At 40.2% G+C, this 16,694-nt stretch overlaps 1 pseudogene; it reads right to left on the bottom strand.

Annotated features, from left to right (window-relative positions):
- Window positions 1-278: 278 nt before the first annotated feature.
- Window positions 279-401, bottom strand: LOC126030582 (uncharacterized; annotated as a pseudogene).
- Between the last annotated feature and the right edge of the window lie 16,293 nt (window positions 402-16,694).

The raw sequence follows: 16,694 nt of genomic DNA, 5'->3' as shown, positions 1-16,694 counted from the left end.
AGCCCCTTTGTTATTGCTTAATTTCTATTTTAGGAGTTACAAAACTGTGTTCAAAAAGTCCAGAGGCCCCTCCCAGGATTTTTAGCCCAGTTGGCTGAATAGTTTAATCCCCATTCAGTGCTGTGGATTACCTAGGCCTCCCCCACTGACCCAGTAGTTGCATCCAGTCATCCTAGGGGAACAAATGGCGCCAGAGAAAGAACCAGGATGGGTCGCGTGCAAGCATGAACTCTTTCTCTGGCTCCCTCTGGTGTGGTTTTATTTGTTTGATTTTTTTCCCCTGTATTCCTCCATTCAATCTGGGCTGCCACAATCAGACAGGCAGAAAGCACGAGGACACTTTTTTCTTGCGTCTGTAGTGGAATCCTTGGCTATAAAATGAAATTTATTTCTAGATGAAATTGTAGTTCCTTGAGGGAATTCTATATCAATATGTATTTTGGATTTTTAAAAACAAGAATAAAGAAAATTTAACCTCATTTAGAAACGCAGAATATTATACAATAAAGACATGATTAATGAAATTATCCCAATTTAAAACAAAAAAGCAGTGACTTCAAGGAAACTAAAATAATTGGCCATTAAAGGAATGGAGAATAAAAAGCAAAAAATGAATCCACTGCCACACATTTTTTAATGAGACTGTCATCCAGAAATCACTGCTGCCGGTGCAGAGACCAATCCTGCCAGAAGATTCTGCAGAAGCCAGTTGATATAGGTGGGTTGGCCACGCTCAAGAAAGGAGGAGCCAGCAGAGCCTGGTCACGTTCTCGGCCTCACACATATCCTAGTCAATGATCTCCAGCAGAACATGCAGAAAACACCACACTACAAGCTTGGCAATAGGGAAACAACACAGGCTGTCAGCATGCATAGAGAATGAAGATGGCAGCTCTGATGACTGAAAAGTGCCAACCACTTATTTAGCCTCTCAGATAAGGAGTTTTGGGTGTGGCCCAAAAATTAAAAAAATAGTTTTCTGCACACATATATTCATTGCAGTGATATTTACAATAGCCTGAATCTGGAAACAACCTAGATGTCTGACAACAAATGAGTGGCTAAAGAAACTGTGGTACATATATACAATGAAATACTATGCAGCCCTCAGGAAAAAATGAAATCATGAAATTTTCCTACACTTGGATGAACATGGAAACTATTATGCTGAGTGAAATAAGTCAAAGGGAGAGAGATAGACACAGAATAGTCTCTTATCTGTGGATTTAAGAAAAATAAAGGAAAGTATGGTAATAATACCCAGAGACAATAGAAATGAGGGCTGGAAGGACTGCCTACACTATGTATCTTACCACAAATATTGGTGAATGCAATTAGAGAAATAACTATACCAACTATCATGTCAATGGTAGTGAGTGAGAGAAATAGAATGCCTGTCTCAAATATAGGAAGGGATTGGAAGAGGAGGTTTGGGGGCATTATTGTTGGGAAGGCTACACTGGTAAAGAGAAGCTTTCTTTTTTATTACTGAAATCCACCTACAAATTTGTTTTTAAGCATGCCCTTGAATAGAGATTTTACTTAAAAAATTAAGTGTATTGTATTTTTTGCTATATTCCAACATTTACATAAACTGTACATTTAATGCCATGGTTTCACTTTGCATTAAAAAATCAGTTTCACGGGGCCTGAGTGCACAGCCTTGCATGGCTGATCCAGGATAAACCTGAGTTCAATCCCTGGCATCCCATATGGTCCCCCAAGCCAGGAGCAATTTCTGAGTGCAGAGCCAGAAGTAACCCCTGAGCATCATGGGGTATATATATATAGCCCAAAAACCAAAAAAAGATTAGTTTCTTTGTAAGCTAGAATACTTTTTCTTTTTCAACATCTGGTTTAATAATGCTATCAAACAAATTATGGATTCTTAAAGATTGTTACATTATAAAGGGCAGAGAAGTGAATCTGGCATCAGTCAGCATGGTTCTTTCCTCTAAGTAAAGGAATAAGCACAGAAGTTGGTTTAGCAAAAGTTGTAAAAAGTCATAGTCAAAAAAATAAGTCATAGTCTTTACCAAAATTACTATATTTTACAACACTGGAAATCTGTTACAAAAGTACCTATTCAGCATTAAATTATTATAATTTTCTACCTTGTAATTTTGCTCTTATTTTATTTTCTCATTTTACAATTTGTGACATTATTGAGTACTGCCTTTCTCTCTGTTTTGATCCTCTGAACTTGCTTTTATGTATTTATTGCAGATAAAAATACATTATTAGCCAATCACACAAGTAACTATGCTGCAAGGGGTGTTGAAAGGTAAGCTTTTAAGGAAAGATAATTACCAATAATTGAAATCCATATCTTATGAACAACAAAAATTTTAAATGTTAAATTTTTTATAAATGACTTTATTTAAAGGCTATAATAGTTGTTTATAATGCATTTGTTTCTGCCACTCCATGACCGAACATCAATTCTACCACCAATATAAAATTTCCTTCACCATTGTTCTCGAATCTCCACCATTCCTAAGATTGCCCATTGGCAGGCATGAAATAATATATTATATATTTCTTGTTTACAGGTAAATGTTTATGAAATTACTTTTTATAAAGGAACAGAAAAAAGAAAATTTATGAAATCTATTGTATCTCCCAATGTGGTCACTAAGTCTTTATCAGAAAGTTTACTAAGCTATTTATTGTAGTTCATCTTTCAGTTATTTGTTTTGTTTCTAAACATTAGATGACTTCAATTCCACATAGAGGTCTGAATTTTGTGGGGGTGTTCCACTGGGAAAACAGCATTACAATATTCAGAGTTTGTGAGAGCATATGCATCCATGTGGTCCAAAAACTCAAGTTTGTCACTGTGGAGTGAATGTATATGCTTTGGGCGGTCACCAGCAGTGGACCTGAGCAACTGGTCTTCTCCAGTTCAGCCAACAAGGCCCAGAACAGCAATGCACTCAGCGAACTCAAAAGCAGGTTGCCCTGAGCACCCCCGCCCTCACCCTGCAACTGCAGGCACTGCCCTCCTGGCTGCACACGAGCACCTGCTGGCTGTCCAACATCACTTCCTGTTGCCCTTTCCGGACAACGATCATATTGCCACTGCCTGGCTGAGCCTTTGCACAGCTGCACACACATTGCTGATGTCCTTGGGCTCCTCCAGCATGGCCTCCCACTACTGGTGGAACTCTAAATGGTTGGGGATTAGCACCACATTCCGGAAGCCATGAATGAGGCCTGGCTAATGGGCCACCACCAGTCAGAGCCCATCCACTTCATGGACCAGAGGGAGGTTCCACTCCCTTGCTGCTTGGAAAATGCCCATCCTGCTATTCAGCAGGGCACAGTCCTAGCTCAGGTCAGGCCAGTGCTAGCAGCCGCAGGAGCCACTTGACCACCTCGCCCACAGCTTGTGGGCTATCTCTGGGGAGGAGGTGTTCATGAGCCCACTTGGGTTCTCGGGCACAGGCCAGATCTCTCAGCCCCAGGCACCAGGTGGACAATGAGCTCTTGGCTGTCGGACTTGATGGTGAGCCTTGTCTCCAAATGCAGAATATGGGCTACAGGACCTCACCCACTTTGGGTGCTGAGAAGGCTGCAAAATAGAGGGTGCCAGGGCCCGGAGAGATAGCACAGCGGTGTTTGCCTTGCAAGCAGCCGATCCAGGACCTAAGGTTGTTGGTTTGAATCCCGGTGTCCCATATGGTCCCCCGTGCCTGCCAGGAGCTATTTCTGAGCAGACAGCCAGGAGTAACCCCTGAGCACCGCCGGATGTGGCCCAAAAAACCAAAAAAAAAAAAAAAAATAGAGGGTGCCAGTGTACTCCAGGCAACCGCCCACCCCAACGTTGGCTTTAGTGCTTCTCAGAGGTTAGAGGAGAAAACAATATTTCTCACCAACTGGCCTACATCCTTAATACTTGAGGCAGAATGTGCTTTATGCAGAGAAAAAGCTCTTCTTAAAACTGCATCCAATGATGTTCCATAGAGTGCCAGCCAGGCCAACAGCAGAACAAAAAGGGTCAAGCCAGTTCTTGCAGCACTGACCCCGGGCCCAAGGTCCGTGCTGGGAAAAACTAGCTATTGCCTTACCTCACCCAAAATCCCAAACTGCCTCTAGGCTGGCCTGCCAGCTATTAGCCGAGCTCTAGATTCTCAGCCAGGTTATACTTTTCTAAAAATAACATATGGTACCTCATTGTTATTTTGATTTGCATCTCCTGATCATTAGTGATGTGGCCATTTTATGTGCCTTTTGACCATCTGTATTTCTTCTTCAAGGAAGTGTCTGTTCATTTGTTCTTCCCATTTTTTGATGGAATAAGTTTTTTTCTTGTTAAGCTCTGTCAGTACCTTGTATATCTTAGAAGTTAGCACCTTATCTGATGGATATTGGGTAAATCGTTTCTTCCATTCTGTAAGTGGCCTTTGTAAAAGAGTCACTGTTTACTTTGAGATGCAGAAGCTCCTCAGTTGAATATAATCCCATGTGTTTATCTCTGCTTCTACTTGTTTGTGGGATTGTTTTGTTTTTGTTTCTTTTATTTTCTATTTCTGTTGTTTTGCTTTTAGTTTTTTAATAATATATTTATTTAAGCACCATGATTACAAACATGCTTGTAGTTGGGTTTCAGTTATTTAAAAAAGAGAGCGCCCTGCTGCGTACTGTTTTATCCTAATGGGATATAAAGTCCCTAAGCATAACCTTAGTGGGTTCTTATCCCACTGAGAGTCAAACGGGAGCATGAAGAGGCGAATATAAAATATGAATTATGAAATATGAAATGAATGAGACCACACAGAATGCATGGGCACTTGCGTCTAGAAAGACGAAGACAAATTTATTTTTTGAGCTGGGTAGCTTTTAAGGTTGAGGTTTGGAATGCAGGGTGTAATTTTTGACATCAAAGAGAGTGGGAGATAGTTAGGGAAACAGAATGAAAGACCATGGATAAAATTTGCACATTAAAGGGGCCGGGAAGGTGGCGCTAGAGGTAAGGTGTCTGCCTTGTAAGCGTTACCAAGGAACGGACCGCGGTTCGATCCCCCGGCGTCCCATATGGTCCCCCCAAGCCAGGGGCGATTTCTGAGCACAAAGCCAGGAGTAACCCCTGAGCGTCAAACGGGTGTGGCCCAAAAACAAAAACAAAAAAACAACAAAAACAAAAACAAAAAAAAAACAAAAAAAAAATTTGCACATTAAAGAACCGATACTGAAGTTGAAAAGAAGTTTTGTTTTGGGTTAGCTTTGTTTTGGGTAAGCAGGAGAAACAGGTAATTTTCAGGGAAGTGGGAAGAGAAATGTTTTAGAGTTTTTGGGGAAAACTGAAAATTGTTTTACTATGAGCTAAGTTTTGGGAAAAAACATGATCTTGGCACCAAAGTAGCAAAGGTCAAAAGAGTTGGTTAGTGGGAGACTTTTGGCGGGATTTGTACTGTCCTTCTTTGTTAGAAAGAATTACTAAGGCCTGATTTTTAGTAATGGTTAAAAACAAAGAGAGAGATAGTTACAGCCACTTTAGAATTATGGCCAAACACTCCACGCAAAGGGTCAACTGATTTTGACTGCTCTAAGCGGGCCTTTTTGGCAAATATTTCTTTTTCAGGAGTGCAACACTTTTTTGATGTGTGCCCTTCCTGAGTGTGGCGCAACAGCGCCCTCCTTCACCAGTGTAATCTTCACATCACCAATGCCCCTATCTCCCTCCTCCTCCACCCCCTGCCTGTATTCCAGACAAGCATTCACTATCATTGTCATGTAAAGCAATAGTCATTAAAACAGCATGGTGTTGGAAAGAAGACAAACCCACAGATTAATGGAATAGACTTGAGTGTTCTGAGAATGTTCCCCAGATATACAATCAATTAATATTTGATAAAGGGGCAAGAAATGCACAATGGAGCAAGGAAAGCCTCTTCAACACCTGTGTTGGGACAACTGGTAAGCCACATGCAAAAAAGCGAATCCATCTAACACCATATACAAAGGTCAAATATAAATGGGTTAAAGACCTTGATATCAGACCCAAAATCATAGGTATATAGAAGAACACATAGGTAAAACACTCCATAACATTGAGACCAAAGGCATCTTCCTGGAGAAAACATCACTGTCCAAACAAGTGGAAGCAGAGATAAACAAATGGAACTATATTAAATTGAGAAGCTTTTGCACCTCAAAGGAAATAATAACTAAGATACAAAGGCCAGAGTTGTTTCACTTATCTGAACAGTGGTGTTGCCTCCTTGTTCTTCTATATACCTTATGGTTCTGGGTCTGATATCAAGATCTTTTATTCATTTAGATTTGACCATTATGCATGGTATTAGATGGAGGTCCGAGTTTGCTTTTTTGCACACGGCTGACCAGTTGTCTCAGCACCACTTGTTGAATAGGCTTTCCTTGCTCTATTTTGTATTTCTCGCCCCTTTTTTTAAAGTTTAATTGGAGAACATACTCTGAATACCCAAGTCTATGTCATTGATCTGGGTCTGTTTTTATTCAAATACCATTATGTTTTGATAATTATTGCTTTATAATGCAATTTAAATCTTTTAATACAATTTAAATCTTTTTCCTAAGGGTTGTTTTAATTATTCATGGGTTTTTATTGTTCCACCACAGAGACTGAAACACATCACAAAAAAACATGAATAATCAAAGCTGGAGGGGATGTGGAAAGAAAAGAATTTTCATTCACTGCTGGTGGGAATGACATCTAGTTCAGCCTTTATGAAAAACAATATGAAGATTCCTCAAAAAACTGGAAATTAAACTCTCATATAATACAGCTATACCACTCTTAGGGATATACCCTATGAACACAAAAATACAATACAAAAATGCCTTCTGCAAACCTATATTCATTGCAGTACTATTTACAGTAGCCCTGATTCTGGAAAAAAAACCTACATGCCTGACAACAGATGAGTGGCTAAAGAAATTGTAGTATGTATACACAATGAAATACTGTGTAGCCCTCAGGAAAAATAAAATTATGAAATTTTTCTATAAATGGATGGACATGGAAACTATTATGCTGAGTGAAATGAGTCAGAGGGAGAAAGATAGACAAAAATTTAATCTGTAAAAAAAAAGAATTAATCTGTAGATTTAAGAAAAATAAAGGAAAGTATGATAATAATACCCAGAGACAATATAGATGAGATTTTATAGGTTCAGCCCATGAGATGTAGCTTGCCCCAAAGATTGGTGAATGCAGTTAGATAAATAACTACAACAACTATCATGACAATGATAGTGAGTGTTAAAAATAGAATGCCTGTCTCAGATAGGCAGGGGTTGGGGATAAATGAGATGGGGGCATTACTGGTGGGAAGGTTTCACTAGTCAAAGGACATGTAATTTTTATGACTGAAACCCAAATACAAATATGTTTGTAACTATCGTGCTTAAAAATACATTAAAAATAAATTAATATAACATATTTAGATTATCTTCTGACTTCTATATGCCATTTAGGTAAATGTTTTCTGAATGTATGAAGTAAATAGAAGAAAGAAAGTAGAAGAGAGAAGGAATGGTAAGGAAGAGGAGAGGAAATGAATGAAGGGTATGGAAAGAAAGTGGAGAGAGAAGAAAAAAAAGAAAATAGAAAAGCCCAGGAGCTATTACATCTCTACTCAAACCTCAATATATTTGGACATGCTATGAGTCTACTTAGTTATAAGTTATGTTTCTAGATATTCTATTTGTAAGAAGACATAACTGTGATAGCCACTATCACTACAAAACATAAATTGCTTTCATTATGAACAAAGCATTTTATTGCACATTCATAAAAGACAAGTTTCCAATAAAATCCATAAGATCCAGGGACCAGAGAGATAGCATGTAGGTAAGGCATTTGCCTTGCATGCAGAAGGACAGTGGTTCAAATCCTGGCATCCCAAATGGTCCCCCATGCCTGCCAGGGGCGACTTCTGAGCATAGAGCCAGCCAGGAGTAACCCCTGAGCACTGTTGGGTGTGACCCAAAAACCAAAAAAATAAATAAATAAATCCATAAGATCCTATATTGTGTCCTAAAGGATGGTGGCTTTATAAGCCTAAACAGTCCTTGTAGGGCCATTGCCACAACAATTTTAAATTTAATCAAATATATTTTATACTTAAAATATTAATATATTGACCCAGGGACCCCCAACCAGGCTGTAGGCAGGGTGAGTGCGCCTGCCACTCGGCCACCTCCCACATGGGTGCCGGAGCCCCGTGCCTGAACCCAGGGACCCCCAACCGAACTGCAGGAAGAGTGAGAGTGCCTGCCATTCGGCCACCTCCCCAGGGGGGCGCCGGACCCCAAGCTCCCCTTCAGCCCTGCGTCTGACCCCAGGGACCCCTGACCTGGCTGCAGGCAAGGTGAGTGTGCCTACCACTCAGCCACCTCCCCACGTGGGCGCCTGAAGGTCAGCTCCCCCTCAGTCCCATGCCTGACCCCAGGGACCCCTGACAGGGTGAGTGCGCCACCCGGCCACCTCCCTACGTGGGCACCCTGAGAACCCCTGCACCTGACCCACTCTGCACCACTGGGAAGGGCTAGAACCTATAGCCTGGGTCTACTCCCTGGGACCTTGGGGTATCCTAGAGCAGCCTGCCCCCTGAGCTCCAGAGTGGACCTGGGACTCCCAAGGGTGGAGTGAGGCTGCCAGGTGGGTCTGGCTGAATGAATTTCTTCTGCTGAGGCCCGGAGGGGGTAGAGCTCCGCTGACCCCCAGAGAAAGGAGGAAGGAAAGGGAGCTAAGCTCAACAGCGCCCTCCACCATAGTGGCCAGGAGCGGAACTGCACTAGCTGGCAACAAAAGGGAAGAACAGACCAGACCCCACTAAAGAGCACAAGAGGAACCAAATCTCAGCAAACTCGCTCAACAGACCCCTCTAGAACCATGCTCATGGAGGGGACCCATCCCCATGCCACAAGGGGCAAAAGCAGGCTGAATTCGAAAGGCACAGCACTCCAAGACACACCAAAATGCAAAGAAATATGGGTAAATTAAGGAGAACACTAACATCTGGAGATACGGAGACAAAAACTAGCAAATTCCCATGTCCACCAAAACACAAAGATTCATGGGAAGAAGACCTAAAAGCAGCCGTGAGGAAGGAAATGCAAGAATTGATAAAGGAAATAAAAGAAACACTAGCCAACAAGTATAAGAAATCTATAGATGAACAAATCAGCCAAATTAAAGAAGAAATGTTAAAAAACATGAGAGATTCTGTACAAAAGAAATTGAAGGAATTAAAAGACAACATAACAAGCCTTATGAGCAGAAACACACAATTGGAGAAGCACATTGAAGAACTCAAAGGAAAACTGCAAACAAAAAACGATCAAGAAACCAGCAAGGAAAAAAAAGGCAAAGCACTGGAAGGAAAAGTGCAGTATCTAATGAACAAGGACAATAGAAAAAAAAAAAAAACTAAGAATTATGCGTATACCAGAATGGGAGGAATTAGGAAAAGGGGAAGAACAAATAGTCAGGGAAATAATGACAGAAAACTTTTCCACCCTCTGGAAAGAAGAAGATTCAGTGCAAAACCAGGAAATGAAGAGAGTCCCTAATAAAATAGACCCTAATAAACCAACACCAAGACATATAATAATCCAAATGGCAAAATAAAACCAAACAGAAAGATGATCTCCTTAAAGCAATAAGGGAGAAAAAAACCCTCAAATACAAAGGAAGGGACATAAGAATCAAACAGGAACTCCCATTTGAAATAATTCAAGAAAGAAGAGAGTGGAATGACATATTTAAACACCTGAATGAAAGAAATTTCGAACCTAGTGTCCAATACCCAGCAAAACTATCATTCATATGGGAGGGCAGATTAAAAAGATTCTCAAACAAAAACAAACTTGTATTATTTGCGCAAACAAAACCAATCCTAAACGACCTACCCAGAGATGAATTACACAATCCAAACCATCAATTATAAAAAAAAAACCATGCTACACAACAAACATGCACAACAGTCCTCTCTGTCAATAATCTCCCTAAATGTTAAAGGACTAAACTCTCCCATTGAGACACATAGTAGAGAATTGGATTAGAAAACATAAACCTGACTTCTCATGCCAGCAAGAAACACACCTACAACTACAGGACAAGCACAAACTTAAAACAAAAGGATGGAAATTAATTATTCAGGCCAATGGAAAACAAAAAAGCAGGGACAGCCATCCTTATATCAGATCAAATTGCTTTCAACCACAAGAAAGTGATCAAAGACAAAGAGGGTCACAACTTACTGATCAGGGGACTATTAGATCAAGAGGTACTAATCCTGGTCAATATTTATGTACCTAATGTAAAGCCAGCAAAATATGTTAGGCAACTGCTCGCAAATCTGGAGAAACACATGAGAGGAAATGTAACAATAATAGGAGATCTCAATACTCCACTATCATCACTGGACATATCCACCAAACAGAAAAATAACAAAGAAATAAGAGCCCTAAATGAAAAATTAGAAGATCTAGGGCTAATAGACTTACATAGGACCCTCCATCCCCAGAAAGCAGAATACACATTCTTCTCAAGCCCACATGGAACCTTCTCCAGAATAGACCACATCCTAGGATACAAATCAAACCTTTATAAGAACACAAATGTAAGGAACATTAGAAGCACCCTATCAGATCACTATGCAACAGAGGTCAAAATTGACTTCAAGAAGAAGCAATGGAGAAAAACTAATACCTGGAGATTAAACAACATGCTGCTCAACAACAGCTGGATCAAAGAGCAAATCAAGGAAGAAATAAAAAGGTTCCTTGAGACAAACGATAATGAAGAGACAACATGTCAAAATTTGTGGGGCACAGCAAAAGCAGAAACTCATAGCAATACAGGCCTATGTCAAGAAAGAGGAAAATGACAAAATCAACAGTTTAAAGGATCACCTCAAAGAATTGGAACAACAGCAGCAGAGAAATCCAACGACAACCAGAATGCAAGAAATAATTAAAAGCAGAGCAGAAATAAACAACATAGAAACAAAGAAAACATACAAAAAATCAATGAGACCAGGAGTTGGTTTTTTGAAAAAATAAACAAGATAGACAAACCACTGGCAAAACTGACCAAAAAAATGAGGGAAAACACCCAAATTAGTAGGATCACAAATGAAAGGGGAGAGATTACAACAGAACCCCAAGAAATACAACATATCATGAGATCATATTATGAAAAACTATACTCAGTAGAAATCAACAGATTCCTAGAAAAATACCATCATTCCCAAAGATGGCAAAGACACCACCAAGAAAGAAAACTACAGACCAATTTCACTCATGAACATAGATGCAAAGATACTCAACAAACTTTGAGCAAACCGAATCCAGCACTTTATCAAAAAGATCATACGGGCCCGGAGAGATAGCACAGCGGCGTTTGCCTTGCAAGCAGCTGATCCAGGACCAAAGGTGGTTGGTTCGAATCCCGGTGTCCCATGTGGTCCCCTGTGCCTGCCAGGAGCTATTTCTGAGCAGACAGCCAGGAGTGACCCCTGAGCACTGCCAGGTGTGGCCTAAAAAAAAAACAAAAACAAAAAAAAAAAGATCATGCATTATGACCAAGTGGGCTTCATCCCAGGAATGCAAGGTTGGTTCAACATGCGCAAATCAATCAACATCATACATCACATCAACAACAAGAAAGACAAAAACCACATGATCATATGTCGATGCAGAGAAGGCGTTTGACAAAATCCAACACCCTTTCATGTTGAAAACACTCAGCAAAATAGGGTTAGAAGGAACCTTCCTCAAGATAGTTACAGCTATCTATGAAAAGCCCACAGCCAACATTGTCCTTAATGGCAAAATCCTAGAAGCATTTCTACTTAAGTCAGGAACTAGGCATAGCTGTCCTCTCTCTCCACTCTTATTCAATATAATCTTAGAAGTCCTAGCAATAGCAATCCAACAAGAGACAAAAATCAAAGGAATCCAAATTGGGAAAGAGGAAGTCAAACTATCTCTTTTTGCAGATGATATGATGATATACATTGAAAACCCTAAAGAGTCCACAGTAAAACTTCTAGAAACAATTAACCAATAGAGCAAAGTGGCTGATTTCAAAGTCAATACACAAAAGACAGTCACATTTCTATATACAAATAACAAAGCTGAGGAGAGAGAGATTAAAAATACAACTCCATTTAAAATAGTATCAAAAAAAATCAGGTACCTAGGAATCAACCTTACAAGGGAAGTTAAGAACCTATACCAGGGAAACGTCAAAACACTTCAGAAAGAAATTGAAGAGGATCCCATGCTCATGGGTAGGTAGAATCAACATAGTCAAAATGACTATCCTATCCAAACTACTATTTAGATTTAATGCAATCCAGATCCAAATTCAGACATCATTCTTTAAAGAATCATAACAATCAATCATAAAATTTATCTGGAATCACAAAAGACCCAGGATAGCCAAACTCAGACTGAAAAACAAGAAGCTGGGTGGCATCTCTTTACCTAACTTGAAACTATACTATAAAGCCATAGTGATCAAAACAGCATGGTACTGGAACAAAGACAGGACCTCAGACCAGTGGGTTAGAACAGAATTTCCAGACATAAACCCCCAGATATACAGTCAACTAATATTTGACAAAAAAGACAAGAACTTGAAATGGAAAAAAGAAAGTCTATTCAACAAATGGTGTTGGTACAACTGGAAAACCACATGTATGAAAGTGAAAATTGACCCATACCTCACTCCTTATACAAAAGTCAACTCAAAATGGATCAAAGACCTTGAAATCAGACCCGAATCTATAAATTTTGAGAATAAAATAGGTAGAAAACTCGAAGACCTATATTTCAAAAAGATCTTCGAGGATGGAGCACCAATGGCAAGAATTTTAGTGTCAAACATAAACAAATGGGACTACTACTACTACTACTACTACTACTACTACTACTACTACTACTACTTTTGCATGGCAAAAGAAACCCTACTTAACACAAGAAGACAGTTATCTGAATGGGAAAATATCTTTTCACTCAACATATCAAATAAAGGGCTAATATCCAGAATATACAAAGCACTCAGAAAGCTGAGCCCCCCCAAAACCAAATAAAGCCATAAAAAATGGGGAGACAAAATGAATAGACACTTCTCTGACGAAGACCAAAAGATGGCCAAAAAACACATGAAAACATGCTCACCTTCACTCATCATCAGAGAAATTCAAATCAAAACAACAATGAGGTACCACCTTACACCAGTGAGAATGGCTCACATCAAAAATAATGGGAACAGTCTCTGTTGGTGGGGATGCAGTATAAAAGGCACTCTCATCCACTGCTGGTGGGAATGCCCTCTAGTCCAACACCTATGGAGAACAGTCTGAAGAGTGCTCAAGGAACTCAGAATTGAACTACCATTTGACCCAGCAATTGCTCTCCTAGATATCTACCCCCAAGTCGGAAGGACATTCATTCCAATGTATGTGTGTACTCCACTATTTATCGCAGCACTCAATATAATAGCCAGGTCCTGGAACCATCCTCGATGTCCAACAACAGATGAGTGGATCATTAAGATGTGGCATCTATACACAATGGAATATTACATGGCAGTCAGAAATGATACAATCATAGACTTTGCAGCAACGTGGATGGACCTAGAACAAATTATGTTAAATGAAGCAAGCCAGAAGATAAAAGATAAACACAGGATGATAGCACTATTCTGAAGCACCTAGAAAATACACCATATATACAACTAATACTCAACAATCAAATAACAGGGTTCAACTGGGTAGAAACTCCAAATACTGTAACAGTCAACATATACTGGGAAGTAGTGCCCAAATCACATAAAAGAGAAATAGCACAAACTCTTGACTACACATTATACCATAAAGAAACTAGCAACAGCAAAAACAGCAGCATAGAGAGAACAGGTATGTACTCAGCCCTTTACTACAAAGGCCCACAATAATCTCTTTGGGATCCTATACAAGATTATAGGTAAAGATTACCACGGGAAATCATTCACTCCAATGGAAGCATTTCAAAATAGTATGATTTAATGCCTTAATCTTATTATATCTAAAATAACCTCTCAGCTTTTCTGTCCACAGGTGTTCTTGGATACGAAGGGTGGACAACCTAAGATGACACCTCAGGTCCCAGTCACATGAGATACCATACCCAGCTTGAGATATAAAGATGTCTCGATAACACTCTTTTTTTTTTTTTTTTGGTTTTTGGGCCACACCCTGTGACGCTCAGGGGTTACTCCTGGCTATGCGCTCATAAGTTGCTCCTGGCTTCTTGGGGGACCATATGGGACGCCGGGGGATCGAACCGCGGTCCGTCCTAGGCTAGCGCAGGCAAGGCAGGCACCTTACCTCCAGCGCCACCGCCCGGCCCCAACTCGATAACACTCTTTAACATACCCTTTATTTCTAGGTTATACCTTCTTTTAGGACCTAAAATACGTGACCAGCCAGATCACTGAAGCAGCAACTGTGACCTACAGAGCTATACTACAAGGCCTACTCATCGAACACATTCAAGCAAACTAACATTCCTTTGCTCTTTCCTTGTCTCTTCTCACTTTTTTTCTCTTCTTTTTCTTTTCAATCTTATCTGCTCTCTTCTCCTTTTCTGCCCCTTCCATATACTTCCCCCTTTTCACCTGGTTAGAAATCTGACTATCCCTTCACCCCTCAATACCATCCAGATTTCCCACCTTATTAAAACTCTTCACCCTCAGTTCTTAATCTATTAGACATCAAGACTGACCCCCTACCCCAACGAACCAGTATCCAGCACCGAAGTAAAGGGACACCCACCCAAACCCACACCTCATCTCTGGCAAGAAAAGACAACCAACACCCCTGCTGACTCATGCGGTGTGGCCCTTCTTACCAACTCTTCCCAATGCAGACTGTTGCTTGATACCGAACTTAGCTCTAAAAGGACCCCCAATGCAAGAACTCTACCCAAGACCTCCCTGCCGCAAATCTTTTGCCAATCTCAAAATGGTCAGAGTATGTGATGAAAAGATGCCCCGGAACCCACAACCCACAAGAAAATCTCAAAAGAAAATGGGGAAACCTATAGTTCCATCATAAGTATAAGTCCTGTATAACACTACCTCTTTACTTGCTTTTCCCCAAATATAAGGTAGTCTCCTGCATCACTTTGTTCCTTTAATTATTTTTTATTTCATTTTTTTATTTTTATTTAAAAAAACACTTTTTTTCTTTATATATACCAGAGCACATATATTTTTACCTTTATTTTTATCTTTTTTGGGTGTGTGACTTGCTTGTTTTCTTCTCTTTCCACCCCTAAATGCACCGACAACATAATGTAGCACCATCTCTTCCTGCAAAGGCACACTAAAAAAAGGGGTAAGGTTACATTTAAAAACAGGCTCTTATCTACTAGGGATAAGAACTCATACTTTTTTACAACACAGGGGCATCTCCCACCTTGAATATATGTCATGTGGACCCAACTTAGACCCCAGGTGATTAGATATCAACCGTCCAGCCTGGAACCCTGGATCCCAGGCATAGAAACGATACAGTTCTTCACAACAGCTACAGGAACCAAATCCCACCTGGGACATCCTTAATACTCCTCAAACACTAACATGGCCCAGCACTAATAGGATATCCTCACAACGAGGAAATTGGGAACAACTTGACCTAAGAGCAGGTTATCCTACCTCACCAGCTAACGATGAGACAAAATCAGAAGACTTGTCACTCGTTGGTCTGTGCAAAAGCCAGGATCGTGATCTACAAATGACTGGCTGATAGAACCATGACCGGGCAGCATGTGTCCTGGGACCAAGAAAAAATCCCTAGTCTAGGGTTTGACCTACGACCTACACAACAACCATGATCTCTAATTGCAGAGGTATGACTGAGACAATAGCAACTTAATGAGTCTTCTGGTAACATAACAAAAGAAGTTATCCCAGGCTCCAACCTAGGATCAGCGCAAAGACCAAGACCACCAACCACAGAAGATGGACTATAATGACACTAAGGAAACAGAACTTCTAAAACCACAAAGAAAAACTTCACCATAAGTTCCATCATTGACATGTGCAGAGACAGAGATCTCTAGGTACAGAGACCTGATTTTACCACCCAGCATGGAGCAGAAGTCTCCCATACACCACAAAAGCACCAACGGGAGAGTAAATGAACTAGAAAGGAGTCTATAGTTAATCCCATGACATTGTACTTCAAGGGTGGAGAAACCCTGTATCTCTTAGACCAAGTAAATTCTTTTTCAAATGCCTCCAATGTTTACTGTGCCTATGCAGGAGAGGAAAGAGAGAGAGAGAGAGAGAGAGAGAGAGAGAGAGAGAGAGAGAGAGACAGAGACAGAGACAGAGACAGAGAGAGACAGAGAGAGAGAGAGAACAAAATAATCCTTTTTTATCTATCTAGTTTTTGTCTATTTCTTTGATTTGGTGTGGATATTGAACTGGTTGTCTCTATTTTTATTTATTTTTCTTTCTTCTTTTCTCTTCTTCCGTTTTGTGCTCTGTCATGTTTTTTATCTCAAGTCCACGGCAAGTATATGGTGCCTATCTTTATTGCTGCAGTGCTCACTGGATATTTTATTTGGTACTTCTTATACTGATGTGGTGTTCCACCTTCTTTTTCCCCTTCGTCTCTCAAACCGAGGATGAGAACTTCTAGAAG

Source organism: Suncus etruscus, chromosome 1 (assembly GCF_024139225.1).
Source record: "Suncus etruscus isolate mSunEtr1 chromosome 1, mSunEtr1.pri.cur, whole genome shotgun sequence".
NCBI lineage: Eukaryota > Metazoa > Chordata > Mammalia > Eulipotyphla > Soricidae > Suncus > Suncus etruscus.
This window is presented reverse-complemented; position numbering and strand designations above follow the sequence as displayed.